Genomic DNA, 18,187 nt, shown 5'->3' with positions numbered 1-18,187 from the left:
GAAGTTATATTGGTATTTGATTCTGGCAATCATAATGTTATACTGCTGAGCTGATGATGGAAGGTGTAAGTCCTCAATTACTAGGAGTTAGGAGATGGTTCTTTCAACATTAATATATGGATTTATACTCCTCGTCGTAGCTTTTATGTAGAAAAGTACAGGTTCACTAAATATTTCTTTTGTTATGTTATTGTTTGGTATATCATGCTCCAGAAGTGGTCCCATATAAGTTTCATTGAAATAGGTTCAGCGCTTTTTAAAAAAATCAACAAATAACCATTTGTTACATGAGGACTTTTAATTTATATAAAATATAACACCGACTAAAAAGTAATAAGTTAATAGAAAAAATATTTTATTATCTAAAGGTTCGAAAGTCCGGAAGAAATAACCTTATCACAAATTCGGCCTCTTGCACCTCATGCAATTTCGTATATTCCGTTTTTATGTTTTCTAATGAGCAAATGCACATTGAAAAACATAAATCTAAATAGATTTATTTATTAAAGTGCAATACTTAAGTATAATATGAATGAATACGTAAATCTACATTTATAAAAGTGAAATATCTCTCACTGATTAATCATGATATCTCAGAAACTATAACACCTACAACCTTGAAATTTAGGAGGTTCCTTATAGGGTAGACATCCGCTAAGAATTTTATGATAAGGGCTTTTAGGAAACTCCATCCCTGAGGGGAAAAACAAGGTTGAAAGTTTGTATTTTAAAATTTTCCAGTGTTTAAAGCCCCATCTTCAAATATTATATAACATCAAGCTCTAACAAACTGAGAGTTCAGCTGAAAAATCGTTTAACGGGGGTAAAACCGCGTGAAACGGCTTGTTATCTATATTGCTCATTAGCATATTTAACAAAATATGACGTAAAAAATAATAAATATAATAAATTGCATGTATTTTCAATCTCAATACTCAATTTTCTTATTGTTTTCTTATATCAAATTTTTACCCGACAAAGAAATATATTGAGTCAAAATGTTTAATGTATCTCATTCGTGCCTCCTCCATCCTACGTGACATTGGCGAAATAATCTGTGCCCTATAGGCACAACTAAAAGTCATTAAACTAATAATTGTATTTATTGTTTAATGTCAGAATTCTACAGATATTTTAGAAATAGTATTTTTTAAGCGAATAGTAGATTCTTAATTAATTTAGTATTAATTCAGCCAGCTAACTATCTGCTATATAAACCTATGATGAAAAGTTTTCGAACAGATAACTCGGTTTATCAAATTTGCCCTTCAAGAACCGAAATCCATTAATATAAATTGTCACTCAAAGACATGAGGTTAATATTCAAGTGTTTCTAAACATGATTGATGCTGATGAATAATCTAATGACACGCTATATAGGTATAACCCATGTTGTGAAAATGACGCCGTATTGTGTGGACATCTTTATTTGGAAGGATTATACTTCTACAAATGACGAAATTTTTGATCGTCTATTTTATATGATATTTTTACATATGTATTTGCATTGTTTGTTTTGTGCAATTTCTGTTAATACACCATCTGAAAATCTAAATCAAAATGATCTTATTTCATTTTTCCGACCAATACTCAATCTTCAAGATTTGTGTCTGTGTGTACTTTTGTGTGTGTGCGCGTGTAAAACCAACACACATTAATTTATCGTATCCATATGCGATTGAGTCACTGAGCGAATACGAAATCACAACTGCAAAATTCTTGACACACACAAACAAAAAAGAAAGCAATCCTATAAGTATTTCGATTTCAGACTAAAAATATTGTTATTTCTTTCTTGTCCAATCTAATCGTTCTGTCCATTTTCTTTTCTTGAAAAAAGGACAGCAAGTATTTCATCCTCTTCAATTGTAATAGATAAACTCAAAGAGATTGCGTTGTAAATAAGACGCTTGTCTTGTTCTTACAGATGCATTTCTCCCTAGATAGATTTTATGTCCTAGAATTCCAAACAGTTACCGGTTTTGTACGCATTGTTAAAGGGAAATTGAAATCTTTTAAAGACTAAAGAGACCTTTAGCGACATTACCTCTACTCAACCGGAACAGGATTGTGAAATGTAAGAATTTTATTTCAATTTAATTCTAGAATTGACGAGGAATTTATGAGAAAAGGAGTATGTGACCGCGGTTTCGCCCGCGTGTGAATCACCTTCATTCTGAACCGCTGCCTAGGTACCTACTATTCCAAACTATAATCAACCGTTGAACGATTGAGAAAGATATCCATACATCCACAGTCTCGCATTTACAATATTTTCGTCATAATCGTCATAAAGACGATATATAATCTTTGTCATTATTCTTTTTCCTCTTAGAAACCAATTGTTTCAAACACGATTCGTTGTTCACTGTAAATTTATTTTTATTATTTTAAATAATTAAGTGAAGTAATAAATAAACCACCAGATGTCAAGTAAACCATTCTTTACACTGCCAATACGCCTAAGAGCTTGGGAACTAAGATGCTATGTCCTTTGGCTTTACGGTACCCACTTTTCAAAACGGTACACAATGATACTAACTATTTTAGAGGCGATACAATATGTGATGATTAAATGGTACCTACCTAGACAACCTTGCACAAAACCCTACCACCAAATAAATCCATACTTCTATCTACATAGTATAAAACGAAATCGCTTTCTCTCTCCCTATGTCCCTTAATAAACTTAAATCTTTAAAACTACGCAACGGATTTTGATGCTGTTTTTAATAGATAGAGTGATTCGAGAGGAAGGTTTTTGTATATACTACATGAACAATATAGTAAAGAAACATTGATAACTCTTGATATTTAGTATCAAATGAATACTTTAGACTTATGAGTGGTTACAAATTATGTGGAATGAAAAAATCCCTGCGGAATGGCTGGGTGGATGAATGGCCGTGACAATAAAACCTTGCCAGTTCAAATTATCCTTATTTGAAAACATAAGCCGTGGATACAATTTGATCCATGTTTGAAATGACGTCATTTTACATACTTTTATCAACAGATAAATAAATAAACGTTACAATATAATCACGATTAATATTTTGATGCTATGCACTTCTCATTTTATTTTTGAACAAGTGACCCGCTAGTAAATAAATGTGAAAATAACTCAGCCTCTCTAAAATCAAAATCAAAATAATCTTTATTCAAGTGGGCTTTTACAAGCACTTTTGAATCGTCAATTAACAATTAAGTGAAGCTACCACCGGTTCGGAGAGTAGATTCTACCGAGAAGAACCGGCAAGAAACTCAGTAGTTACTCTTTTTCAACATTTAAAAATACAAAGTCATGTTAGTTAATACAATTATTAAAATTAACATATCCTGCGTGGAAGTCAACATTATTACAACAACAACATTATATTAGTATTAATTCCACGCTTTTTTATCATCTACAAAATCTTGTATCGAGTAATACGCCTTTTTTACCAATGTATTTTTTATAAACGATTTGAATTTACGAAGAATCTGAATTTGATGAAATTGGTAGTAAGGAAACTTGACTCCATGAAAGCACATAGGCTACTTTTTTGCCTGACACATGACAACCAACACCCTATAAATAAAATTTTAACAAAAAGAAAAACCGACTTCAAACAAAACACTATTTTAAAACAAATGAATATGCACGAAAAAGTAATAAAAATAATTGCGTATTCAACATATTTTTTAGAGTCTTCCTAAGTTAAATGAAATGAAAAATATTAGACTACTTAAAAGTCGATTAACGATTATATCATGTAGTTATAATTATTGGTATATTTGGAGCCGGTGTCAGCCACGGTGCCCTTGCCCCAACAATCAAAAGAAAGAAGCGATACGAGCCCCTTGATTGATCCAGTATATTATTGTGTAAAAGGTAATTTGTAAAAAACATATTTGTTAAAGTATTCTCGTAATGTTTTTTGATAGATATACTGTAGGGTTTTATTGGCTGACACCGACTCCAAATCTACCAATAATTATAACTACATGATATAATCGTTAATCGACTTTTAAGTAGTCTAATATTTTTCATTTCATTTAACTTAGGAAGACTCTAAAAAATATGTTGAATACGCAATTATTTTTATTACTTTTTCGTGCATATTCATTTGTTTTAAAATAGTGTTTTGTTTGAAGTCGGTTTTTCTTTTTGTTAAAATTTTATTTATTTATTGATTTTAAGTGAAGCTGATGTTGACTAACTAATTTTTTTTAATATGGATAGATTAAGCGTTCCGTTTATATGAGTCAGAAACTACTTCGAGGACAATTTCAAAGGAAACTTGCTAATAAAGCAAAAATAGACTTTCGAAAATGCGGATTTAATACGTCACGCGGCGTAAACTACAAGGATCCCTCGAAAGAGCTGTAATCGAACTCAGCAAAAAAACTTTGAAAAAGACCAACTATATTTCGTACATCATATGACATCACATCACATACACAAAATTTGATTAAAGATAGTAAGAAATTCTGCCCCATATCGCACCCTAACTGCGAGCCGTATAGGAGTTCCATCACTACATAGTATAAAACAAAGTCGCTTTCTCTGTCCCTATATCTTTAAATCTACGCAACGGATTTTGATGCGGTTTTTTTTTAAAAGATAGTGTAATTCAAGAGGAAGGTTTGTGTATATAATACATGAACAATATAGTAAAGAAACACTGATAATTTTAGAAGTTTGCGATGTGATGTCGTATATAAACAAATTCTGTAGTATATTTAGTATCAGTATTGCACCCGTGCGAAGCCGGGGTGGGTAGCTAGTTGATTATAATATTCGACTATGATAATTACATAAACATAACCACATTACGGAAGGTGACTCAAATATCCAAATAACCTATAAATAAAAGATTCGACCGAGTATCGCTAACGTGCTCCTCAGAATTGTTCCGTTCCCTTCCGTTCCGTTACTTTGTCATGGATCCTGTGCTCAGAACCTTACCAAACTTTCACCAAATTACCCTTGAAGTATATATTTTATAATAAAAAAAGAATTATCAAAATTAGTTAACGTGCTTTTCAGTTATTCACCTATTTGTCGCGCATATACGTAATGCAAATTTAAGACTTATGTCGTTTTCACATGGATACCATCATCGGAAAAAAAAAATAAAAAAAATGGGACCCCACGGGAAGCACTACCTTTCAAACAAAAAAAAATCATCAAAATCGGTCCACCCAGTGAAAAGTTATGAGGTAACAAACATAAAAAAAAAAAAAAAAAAAAAAAATACAGACGAATTGATAACCTCCTCCTTTTGGAAGTCGGTTGAAAATGAAGCCGTGGGCGACTATTAGTAATAATATTTACGTACCCTGTGATGTTAATCAAATCAAATTCAATACTTATATCTTAAAATTAATATAAAAATCATTATCACAATTAAAATTAATTATTTTAGACCATCACTTAAGTTATAAATTAATCGTAGACAAAATTATTTTTTATTAAATAAAGTGATTACATTCATTAATTTTCGATTCGTATTAATATATGTGTTACAAATTCGTCAATTGATTTGCAATTTATTAAGATTTTTAAAATAAAATTGTCAAATAAAACTAGTACATACGATAAAAATATATTATAATTTAAATATCAAAACGTATTTAATTATCTAATGTTGTTGAAACAAATAGGATCTCTATTTTCGATACAATATTATGTACCATAATAATTATGTTTTAATATGTAGGTATAGTTCTAACTAAATTATAATTAAAATATACATATAAACGTTGCAAAATGGAAGTCATCATTATATGCGCAGTTGTCAAACGAGTTGCTGAGTCAAATACTAATTCGTTATTTTATAACATACAAGCTGTGCTCGCAACCTTGTACGCGTTTGAATTTAACAAAAAAAAAACAATTGTAGCCTTAGTTACTCCCTATTATATCAGTTATCTGCCAGTGACAGTCCCGTCAAAATAGATCCAGCCGTTCCAGAGATTAGCCGGAACAAACAGACAGACAAACAAACAAAAATTGTAAAACATATTATTTGGTATATGTACCGTGTATACATACGTATGTATTGAGTAAGAGAGGGCTATTTTGATATTACAAACAGACATTCCAATTTTATTATATGTATAGATTTGTAAACTGTTCGTATAAGTAAACCTTTTAAAACTTTCGATCCAGTAGCTATTATATTAAGTGGGGCGAGAAGTTACACCATTGTCCATAATCGTTCACTGTTTCTAAACTATTATTAAAGGGTAGGTATATAAGTGTAGTCGAAATGGCCCAGTGGTTAGAACGCGTACATCTAAACCGATGATTGCTGGTTCATCTGGTACCACTGGATTTTCATGTGCTTAATTTGTGTTTATAAAATTCATCTCAAGTTCGGTGGTGAAGGTAACCATCGTAAGGAAACCTGCATGTGTCTGATTTCACCAACCCGCATTAGAGCAGCATGGTGGAATAAGCTCCTAACCTTCTCCGCGTAAGTTGAGGAGGTATAGCAGCTATTATATTATGTATAGCCATTATATAATATATGATACTTTATATTCCCAGTTATGTATACAATTTTCTTAAAATGTTCGCACTTAGTAACTCTTTATGATAATAGCCAAATATATGCTAATAATAGCGTTTTTATATAAGAAGAAATTATATTTTAAACGTAAGGATCTCTTACATTAAAAGGAGAAGTGTCTTGGGACAGTCGGCTTGAACAAAGTTACTTTAGTTATATATTATGTATTAAATAACAAACACAAAAAATGTTATTAAAATCCCATGTGAATTAAAACAATAACAAAAAAGTTTTAATAATATGACATGAAACCGTATATATTAGAAAGAGATAGAGCGAAATAGAAAGGGAGGAAATGGTCGCCTGGAGATGTTTCCTGCTGGTTTACTAAGACGCATATATGTTTTTATTTCCAAAAAAAATATCTATCCATCAGACAAGACAATCGCTATTTAAATTTTCAATATTAAATATTCGTATAAAGCATTTTAATTTATATAACCACATAAATAAAACATACTAAACAAAATAATTATTCATTTATATTATTATAAATAAAATTTTAACAAAAAGAAAAACTGACTTCAAACAAAACACTATTTTAAAACAAATAAAAATGCACTAAAAAGTAATAAAAATAATTACATATTGAACATATTTTTGAGAGTCCTCCTAGGTAAAATGAAATGAAAAATATTAGACTACTTAAAAGTCGATTTATGATTATATAACGTAGTTATAGTTATTGTTATATTTGGAGCCGGTGTCAGCCACGGGCACACGCCTCAACAATCAAAAGAAAGAAGGGATACGAAAAGGTAATTTGTAAGAAACATATTTCTTAAAGTATTCTCGTATTGTTTTTTGACAGATATAGTGGGTTGGGTTATAGTGGGTGGCAGGGTTGACTGACACCGACTCCAAATATAGCATATAAATATAGTAATTATTTTTATTACTTTTTAGTGCATTTTTGTTTGTTTTAAAATAGTGTTTTGTTTGAAGTTGGTTTTTCTTTTTGTTAAAATTTTATTTATTTTTTTATTTTAAGTGAAGCTGATGCAGACTAACATTTTTTTCTTAATATGGATAGATTAAGCGTGCCATTTATATAAATCAGAAACTACTTCGGGGGCAGTTTCAAAAAAAGCTTTCGAATAAAGCAAAAATAGACTTTCGAAAATGCGGCCTTAATAAGTCATGCGGCATAAACTACAAGGTACCACCCTCGAAAAACCTGTAATCGAGCTCAGTAAAAAACTTTGCAAAAGAGCTATTATATGTCGTACATCATATGACATCACATTATATACACAAAATTTGATTAGACAGTAAGAAATTCTGCCCCAAATCGCACCCTAACTGTAAGCTGTTTAGGAGTTCCGTCAATACATAGTATAAAACAAAGTCACTTTTTCTGTTCCTATGTCTTTAAAACTACGCAACGGATTTTGATACGGTTTTTTTTTAATAGATAGTGTAATTCAAGGGGAAGGTTTGTGTATATAATACAAGAACAATATAGGAAAGAAAAACTGACAATTTTAGAAGTTTGCAATGTGATGTCGTAAATAAACAAATTCTTTAGTATATTTAGTATCAGTATTGCACCCGTGAGAAATCGGGGCGGGTCGCTAGTTGATTATAATATTCGATTATGACAATTACATGAACATAACCACGTTCCGGAAGGTGTTTCAAATATCCAAGTAACCCATAAATAAAAAAATCGACCGAGTATTGCCAACGTGCTCCTCAGAATTGTTCCGTTCCCTCCCGTTCCCTTAATTTGTCACAGATCCTTTGCGCAGAACCTTACCAAACTTTCACCAAACTACCCTTAAAGTATATCCTTTATAATAAAAAAAGAATAATCAAAATTGTGCCAACCAATTTTGAGTTATTCACCTATTTATCGCGCACATACATAATGCAAATTTAAGACTTATGTCGTTTTCATACGGATACCATCATCGGAAAAAAATAAAATTAAAATGGGACCCCACGGGAAGCACTACCTTTCAAACAAAAAAAAATTATCAAAATCGGTCCACCCAGTAAAAAGATATGAGGTAACAAACATAAAAAAAAAAAAAAAAATACAGACGAATTGATAACCTCCTCCTTTTTGAAGTCGGTTGAAAACACTACACATTATGGCAAACATTTCCAAATATACCAAAGATATATACTGATATGATCAGTGAGTCGCACAAATTTTACTTCTTGATAAATAGGAAAGCTGTTTTCCTAGAAAAACTTTTTCGATATAATATGTTATAATCTTTTTTTAATATAAAACCTCTTTGCTTCGAATTTTTGTTTTTCTTTGCATACTTCCAGTAATGTAGTAGGTTTTGTATAAATATACAATAAGTAAGAAAGTATGCGTTGTTTCTATATCGTTATGGAGCTTGTGATGTAAATATTTACATATTTATACTTGTAAAAAATTCTCTATTTTTCTAGAATCTCATGGAGGGTATTCTCATAAGAGTCATTGAATATAACACGCCCGAATCGAATCGCACTTACCCTGTCCTTCCCTATAATGTCATAAAATAAAATTTCTTTGCTGAATATAATAAAAGAATCTTATTCGCTACTTAAGTAAGTATAACATGGTATACATATCGCCGTCCCCGGGGAACAAAATGATAACTTCCATTATCATCGTTTTAGTGTTTTGTCATTTTTGAGATCTTTGGGTACTAATACACCTGCTCAATTTTTTTCATAAATATTGTAGTGATACTTACGAAGTTACAAAATATTACACTACTATTCTACGATTATACTCATGCCTGATATTTCAAGAACAAAAATATATTGTACTATTATCTAAATGTCTTTATATCTTACTGTAGGACAAACAGACTAACAATTATTTTCTCGTGAAAACTTCTCGACTAGCTTGTGATAAAAGCAGTTATCATTTTATTCTTGTGCAAAACAGTCTACGTGTTTCGTATAAGGTGTGTTTGTAATAATACTTTTGATGAAGTAGTTATAATTCATACCATGTTATATGTTAAAACAGCCCAAAAGAAGGAATTTATTACGAGGAAAATGATATAGCTGAAGATTTCTCGGCGGACGAATCAGAGTATTAGTCGAGTCTACGTAGAACATCAAAAATATTGCAACTCAACTGTCTGTCAAGTACTGGAGGCAATTCGGATTACATAGAAAATGCAACTAAAAAATTGTAAACAATATCCAAAATTTATTTATTTTAACACAAGAAATATCATAGCATCGCTATGAGTTATATACGAAGCTCATGAATTTTCAGATAATCCTAAACCAAGACAGAATGTATTCTTGACTTGACTCCAACTAAGATTTATAATATAAAAAAAAATATCAAGGAATTAAAAAAAAATATCAAGGAGGTGCCAATGAATGGTTTCAAAATCAAAATGAACCATCAAAAGGAAAGATTGGAATTAATGAACATGGCATACGAGAGCAACAAGATTTTGAATGTATTCATCATCAACAGCTCATGTTCGTCCACTGCCGGACATAGGCCAATTGCACGCATTGTGATCGTTCTTCGGCTACTCGCATCCAGCTCCTGCCAGCCGTCTTGTGTAAATCGTCACTCCACCGCACCCGATAACGTCCTACACTACGATTGCCGAAACGCGGTCTCTACTCTAGAACACTTTTTCCCCAAAGTAACAGCCTGTAAATTCCCACTGCTGGGCTAAAGGCCTCCTCTCCCTTTAAGGAGAAGGTTTGGAACATATTCCACCACGCTGTTCCAATGCGGGTTGGTGGAATACACATGTGGCAGAATTTGTATGAAATTTGTCACATGCAGGTTTCCTCACGATGTTTTCCTTCACCGCTGAGCACGAGATGAATTATAAAGACAAATTAAGCACATGAATCAGCGGTGATTGCCTGGGTTTGAACCCGCAATCATCGGTTAAGATGCACGCGTTCTAACCACTGGGCCATCTCTGCTCTTTTTTCCCCAACGGTTATCGGTTATGTGATGATGTTTGTTCTGATGTGATTCCGCAGAGAAACGCTGAGCTGGTTTAAAGTCTTAAACTGGTGGACCAGCTTTGTCGTGACGTGAGTGACTACGTTTTGGCTCCGTATGTCATGACGGGTAGGAGGCCCCGGTTTAAGACTATCGTCTTAAGGCACTGTAGGATCGACGATGTAAAGATTCGACGTAACTTCCGAAACGCTGCCAAACCTAGCTGAATTCTTCTATTCACCTCGTCCTCAAGGTTGTTCTACCAAAGCAGTCCGAAGCCCAGCCTGTCCAGGGGGTTGGAATTCGTCGAGACTTCGCGCAAGATTGACACCAGAGACCATAGATGTCTTCAATTTTCGAAACGGTTTTGAGTATCTCATAGTCTGAAGTTGGTACCTTTTACTATAAAAGAAAGTATCCTATTCACAATTTCACTGTATATGATGATATTAATTGTAAAGGCTTGTTAGGTATTGCTATGTTTGGCATGCTCAGATTGCGAAAAGAGGTGCTAATAAAATAGGTACTTGCTTGAGGCAATTGCTACTCCATGAGAAGAAAAGAGGCGTCTATAACATGTTATTTTACTCCGATGTATGTTACGGTCAAAATAAAAACAGATTTATTTTAGTTCGATATATATTTACATTACAAAAGCTTGGATTTTATACAATGGACAGATGTTTTGAGATCGACCAAGACCAAAGTGGAGATTCGATGCATTTCAATATTGAGGGTTAACTGAACTAGAATAGAATATACTCCCGATTAAATTTACTCAATTATTAGGAACACATGTGTTAATGGTGGCAGATATAACGCCAAGGAAATGGTCAATCAAAGTTTAACAACCTAAGGGGCAGCCTAAAAAACTGGTAAGATGGTAAGAGAATATTGTGGACCCAAATTATGGAAGAGAGTGTCACCCATTCACAGCAATCAGTATTAAAATACAGATATGATTTAAACATAGAACCTGTGAAGAATCAGTATGAAACGAGATACCCGACAGATAGGGAGTCCAAACCCCAGCGATGTGACGGAGTTGCCAGTGCTATACATATGTATACTAAACTTTTTCCAGTAAGCAAGGCTATGCATGACGGTTTTATGTGCGTTTCCAAGTCAGGACATATCTCAAGCATTATCACGCTCTTAACAAGTTTCTAACTCATCAGGGTAACTCTGGAAGCAATGCTGATGACGAGGAAGAAGATCATGATCATGATCTTATAGTGACGCATCTCAATCTATGCTGTCAATTATTACGTAACAACTTAATGCTTCGAGTACTGAGATTCCAGATACTATTGATTTTTAATTGTTATGGACCACAATCGTGGTCTTAGGGAGTGGATGTATTAGGACAGGAAGTCCTTGGTATTACATGGATAAGACTTGGTATTACATGGATCTCACAACTTTTTACCGCAGAACAACTGAGTTGCGAGACTTGGTTTTTTTGACAAGTATTGCTTTTGATGGGATTACTTTACTCGATTTTAAGAAGGATTAAATATTGGACGTTTTGTTGTATTTCCTTGGTTTAATTTTGTTTTAGTAAAAAGGTATCATGAGAAAAGCAAAACTAAACGTGATAACCATATCAAAATTTTACAAGAAAAATCGATTACAGTCATTAAACATAAAATGGTAAATGAATATTTACGAGAACAAAATGATATTATGGTATTATCATTTGCGTTTGGACTCTTGAAATCCTAAGAATAAAATGATATAGCTGTTGTACAATATTTGATTTTGGATAGGAAATACTGTGAATAAAATGATAACGGGCGTTAGGCAACACAGGTGATGATTGATTTTGGCTAACTTTTATTTTTTAAATATCTCCGTTTCAACATAGGTTACAGGTTCTTCTCGTTATTAACTTATAGCTTATAAAAATCTAATTTTCTATAAACTTTAAATCACGCTTCTATGTCCAGTATTTAAAAAGTTATTGACGAAAACATGTTTTTTAATTCTCCTGAAAATTTACGTTTTGTTAGTTATCTTTTTATTCCCCGGGGACGGCGATATGTTTAGTTATAGTAATGTGCTAAGAAGACAGTGAAATAATGAGATGATTGTGATGTTAAAATGCGATAAGCTTTTCATTTGTTTTGTAGTCCATTGTCAAAAAAGTCGTCAATCATATCTACAGCCCAGGATAAAACCCGGAGCAACTCAATATTACTTCATGCTTAATTTGTGCTTAAAGCCAGTTAGATTCTATGACGTCAAAAACTATATCATCGATGCACGAACAAGGAGAAAATAAATACAGCTTAAATAAAAGAGGCGTACAATTTTGGCGACCATATCGCTAAACAGCGATCTCTTCCAGGCAACCTTGAAAACAGCGATGTAGATTATAGGTGGTTTGATACACCAGTCATCAAGTAAGATTAATCTATAACTAAAATAAAATATTAATACACATCAAATACAATAAGTACAAATAATTATGATATGTCGTCAAATATAACGAAATATTAATAAAATTAAAGATTTAAGTTTTAAATACTGTAAAAAAATTACTTTAATAAAAAAGGTTTATTTCTCATAATTACCTTTTCATTTATAAGTGATTTGAAGTTTTGTAATAGTTTGCACACGACGTTTTAATCAAACTCTTGTTAATTAATTATTCTCCTCTCAGCACCTTAAAGATTGCCTGCAAGAGATTCCTTATTGGTATAAGTTCGCCTTTGCACGCTTAATTTTCTTGTATAGTTGAGATTATTGTTCATTATTTACTTGTATACTAGTTTCTTGTCCCGACTTTGTATGATTACACTAATTATTGTAATCCTATTCGTGCTAACTTTTAATATTTGTTTGTTGAGATCAAATCTTGGATGAATCATAACGATTTTTTTAGACTAGTAACAGCTTGTTAACACGTTGTCTGCGCCATAATTTTTTTTATGGTATAAGTTTGCGGACGAGCATATGGGCTACCTGATGATAAGTGGTCATCATTACCCATAGACAATGACGTTGTAAGAAATATTAACTATTCCTTACATCGTCAATGTTCCATCAACCTTGGGAACTAAGATGTTATGTCCTTTGTGCCTGTAATTACACTGGCTCATTCACCCTTTAAACCGGAACACAATAATACCGAGTCAGGGCCGTATTTAGGGGAGGGCAACCGGGGCAACTGCCCTGGGGCCTCCACATTAGTGGGGGCCACAGTTTTAGCAAGTTAACAAATACCGAGATATAGTCAAATTATAAAAATGTTATTATTTAAATAATATATCGGTAACTTTTAAAATATTAATATTTTAAAAGTGATAATATAATTATTAGGTTGTTCACGCTTCTGTTGTCTAGGGCCCCCACTGCTTTGTGGCCCGGGGGCCTCCAGACCTTTAAATCTGGCTCTGTACTAAGTACTGTAATTTGGCGGTAGAATAACTGATGAGTGGGTGGTACCTACCCAGACGGGCTTGCACAAGGCCCTACCACCAAGTAAAATTTTTATTTTTTCTATTCCTACGGTACGAGGCGTATAAGATCTCGTATGAAAAATATCATAATAATGGTACAGGGTACAAGTAGGTACACCATAGCATTCTGTTTATGTTTATCAATAGGCGTTATATAAATATATTTGTGCCTTTCCTATAATATATCAAATAGACGTTACAGCCTCCGCAAGTCAAAGAAATCTATGTTTTTCTTAGCCGCACCACAAGGGAGACGCATACGAGACGTATTAGCTTCCTTGAAGGAGTGGTATGGACCCAACACTTGAATAAACCCGTAGACCTGACATATCAATAAACTACAAAATGTATGGAAATTATGTAGCTGATAGAATTCCCCTCGACTTAGACTTACACTATCTAGAAAAAATAACAGCTGATCACGACCGTCAATTGTTACAAAGTGAGATACCGATTATGATAATAATAAAATAAAAATGTACTTTATCCAATAACTAGCGACCCGCCCCGGCTTCGCACGGGTTTTATTTATTATAATAATAATCTAATATCAATTTATTTATTATATCGCATTAGAAACTTCTAAAATGATCAGTGTATTTTTACTACGTTGTTCATGTATTACATACAAAAACTACCCTCTCGAATCACTCAATCTGTTAAAAAAAAACACATCAAAATCCGTTGCGTAATTTGAGAGATATAAGCATAAATAAATAATAAGCGGACAGACTGCGGTAAGCGACTTTGTTTTTGTACCATGTAAAGATGAAGCTCTTGTAATACTTGAATTGTCATTTTACAATTATTAATTTCAGATTCGGTTTGTAGATTTTAACAAAAAGAACCATCAAGGAAGTCCATAGCTACTCATTTCAGACCATCAGTTGCATATACAATGATAATAATTATATAAAATTTAAATACTACTTATCTTGCATGGAAATAAACAAATACAACTTAATACTTTTTTATCATCTAATTGTAATACGCCTTATCATTCAACATTTTATTAAAATGTATTAATTGGCAATGATAAAAATATTTGAGAGATTTCGTTATAGAAGCGAACACTTTAGTATTGGAAGAATGAACGGTCTTAGTAAATTAATTATCTTACTGTGTGAAACCGTTAGGTAGGAATGCAAATCAAACCAAATCAATTTTATTCAAATAAAATTTACAATGAAGCGTTTTTGAATCTGATGTTTAAACTTTTCCACCGTCTCGGAGCCTCTTTAGCCTCCAGCGAAAAGCCAAGAAACTTGCATAGTTACTCTTTTTTAAATAAACAGATTTACGATGCTGTTTTGACAATTATTTTTGTCCTGTGATGGAACCCGAACCTAAATCAAGGAGTTTTTTTTCTAAAAGTATTCTATTTAGAAATAATAAGATTTACTTATTAATTTAAAGGTATAATATTAAATTTTGTAAATGGTAAATTGATTATATCACCAATTAATCTACCTCAAAGCAGTGAGCAGTTTAACTACAGCAAACGTTAAAATCTCAGCTTCAAAGGATATTGGTAATGAGAAAAATTCCTAACAAAAACTGAAAAGTGCCAAAAAAAATATATTTATAAAATCATCATCAAAATGGCGTATCTCCATGGGTCGATATTTATCGCCTTTGATACGTAGTAAATTGTTGCTGAAGAGCACTGCAGATAAAGATTCGTGATTAAGTTGACATAAAGAACAGCGTAGAGATATGGATGCAACTTTATTGAAAAATATCTTGATAGACAATTTTACACTTCACTCACAGTCCTCGGTAGTATAGTGGTAAGTATCCCCGCCTGTCACGCGGGAGACCGGGGTTCGATTCCCCGCCGGGGAGATACAACTTTTATGAGTATTATTTTCTTAATTTGGAATTTTAAGCTCATATCTGTAAGGTTTGAGTATTTTCATCACATATTTCGCAATCCTCGGTAGTATAGTGGTAAGTATCCCCGCCTGTCACGCGGGAGACCGGGGTTCGATTCCCCGCCGTGGAGTTACCTTTTTTGTAAACTCAACATTTCTTTATTCGAATATTAATCCCAATTCTGTAACTACTGAGTACATTTACCATTTTACTCACAATCCTCGGTAGTATAGTGGTAAGTATCCCCGCCTGTCACGCGGGAGACCGGGGTTCGATTCCCCGCCGTGGAGTATCTATTTTTTATGGCTCCGATAATGTTGATTAGCATATTTCTGTACATGAGAAATATTTATAAAACAGATTTATAAATCATTTGCAATCCTATCGATTTAATATTCACAGTTCCATAACTCGTCGGAAACGTTTCTTAAGCTGAAAAATTATGAAAGTAATATAATATATATTTTTCATATTAATAACATCTCAGCGACGACCCGCCCTTAAATATTTAGAGCATTAACCGCCAATGGATTTTGGGCTTTTTCGTTCCTAGTACTAGTCTCATTAGTAGTAAGCACATACAAATAACTTTATATAGGATTACTCGCAAAGAACACATGTAAAAATAAAATGAAACTTATTGACAGGATTGTATTTTTTAAATGTCGAATAAGAGTACCTACTGAGTTTCTTGCCGGTTCTTCTCGGTAGAATCTACTTTCCGAACCGGTGGTAGCTTCACTGGATTGTACAATGAAGGTTCAAAAGTGCTTGTAAAAGCCTACTTCAATAAAGTTTATTTTGATTTGATTTAATTAACTAACACGAGAAAAGGATTTTCAATGTAATACTTAACTTAATAAATCGTATTATTAATTAACTTATTGTTAAACACTGTCTCTTACTGGATACATTCTATTTTTAAAAATTCGATATAAAACTCTTTGAACAAAACTTATTATTATAACAAAAGTTTATTTTATCTATGAAAAAAAAATTATTATGAAAAGAATAACTAGGTAGTTTCTCATTAAATATTTATTTCAATTTATTTAGCCTAAATCCATTTATAACGAAAATATTAGACGCATTTAATACGCTTATACGATGTGAAAGTTTTATTTAAACAGGATTAGTTTTAGAACAGATAAATTAGAAAAAAAAAACGATTAAAAAATAACAAACTCAAATTAGTATGGCTAGAGAGCATGAAAATTAACCGGTTTTGAATATATTAATTTAATTAATCTATAATAAAAATCCGTAAATGTTTTTACGGTTTACAAACATTGGATTTTCTAGACGCTGTCGATTCGAAATCGTTTTGTAACTCAAGAATCGACGTTTTGATCTTTCTTCTTCTTCTTATCACCTTCTATAGTACGACACAACTTAGCTGTAGCATCGGCAAAATTCATAAAACCGATGGCATTCGAATTAAGTACGCTATCCCAAATTATCAATATTTATTTCTTATGTGAATATGATCTTTACACAAACGTAATAACTTGTAATATTATATGACCTAATTTAATATTCGTCAATTTGACACGTCGATTTACATGCACTTGCTTTCTCGGATTGAACTGACGGGAGAATCTATAGCGATGAATGGCGCGATAGGGAGCTATTTCTATTGGTTGAGTAAATATTCAGTAATCGGTTTTATTGAATTTATCGATGCTACATCTATGTTGTGTCATACTAACCTTAAAATGTTTTTAAAATGCTTTCAACAACTGTAGGAATACCTACAGTTAAACCACAAAGTCAATAAATCTCTTTAAAGTGTTCTGTATATTAAAATTCTGTAAATATTTTCAACTTTGCTAATTCGTTTAAATCTTTAATCAAAATGGTTTAATAATAAATAGCAAGTGTAGCTATTAAATAGCGCAACACAAGAATTAATACTTATCTCTCAAAAGGGAATTGTTTTCGCCTTGGCTTGGAAATTTGGGTACGTTAATTATAAATAAATAAATATGAGACAACATCACATACATTACTCTGATCCCAATTTAAGTAGCTGAAGCACTTGTGTTATGGATATCAGAAGTAACGACGGTACCACACACACCCAGACCCAAGACAACATAGAAAACTAATGGTAATCTACATCGACTCGGCCGGGAATCGAACCCGGGACCTCAGAGTGGCGTACCCATGAAAACCGGTGTACATACCACTCGACCATGGAGGTCGTCAAAACCGTCGTCGTCGTTGAAACCATATTGGTGATATTGGTTATATTGGCTTCAAATACGGATATACCTGAATACGGATATACTTTTCTTAAACGTAATTTATTTTTATGGTTTAATTAATTGTCTGGTAAAAATACTCCGGTA

The 18,187-nt window shown here is 32.5% G+C and overlaps 1 protein-coding gene and 3 non-coding genes across 5 annotated transcripts in view; 3 read left to right on the top strand and 1 right to left on the bottom strand.

Moving 5' to 3' along the window:
* Positions 1-18,187, bottom strand: part of LOC124536811 — an 86,324-nt gene that overhangs the window by 52,769 nt on the left and 15,368 nt on the right. The window lies entirely within an intron of this gene.
* Positions 15,735-15,806, top strand: Trnad-guc. The gene has a single exon. It is a non-coding gene; the product is annotated as a tRNA-Asp (tRNA).
* Positions 15,895-15,966, top strand: Trnad-guc. The gene has a single exon. It is a non-coding gene; the product is annotated as a tRNA-Asp (tRNA).
* On the top strand, positions 16,055-16,126 carry Trnad-guc. The gene has a single exon. It is a non-coding gene; the product is annotated as a tRNA-Asp (tRNA).

Source organism: Vanessa cardui, chromosome 17 (assembly GCF_905220365.1).
Source record: "Vanessa cardui chromosome 17, ilVanCard2.1, whole genome shotgun sequence".
NCBI classification, from domain to species: Eukaryota; Metazoa; Arthropoda; class Insecta; order Lepidoptera; family Nymphalidae; genus Vanessa; species Vanessa cardui.
The sequence above is the reverse complement of the archived record's forward strand: the minus strand, read 5'-3'. Positions and strand labels throughout refer to the sequence as shown.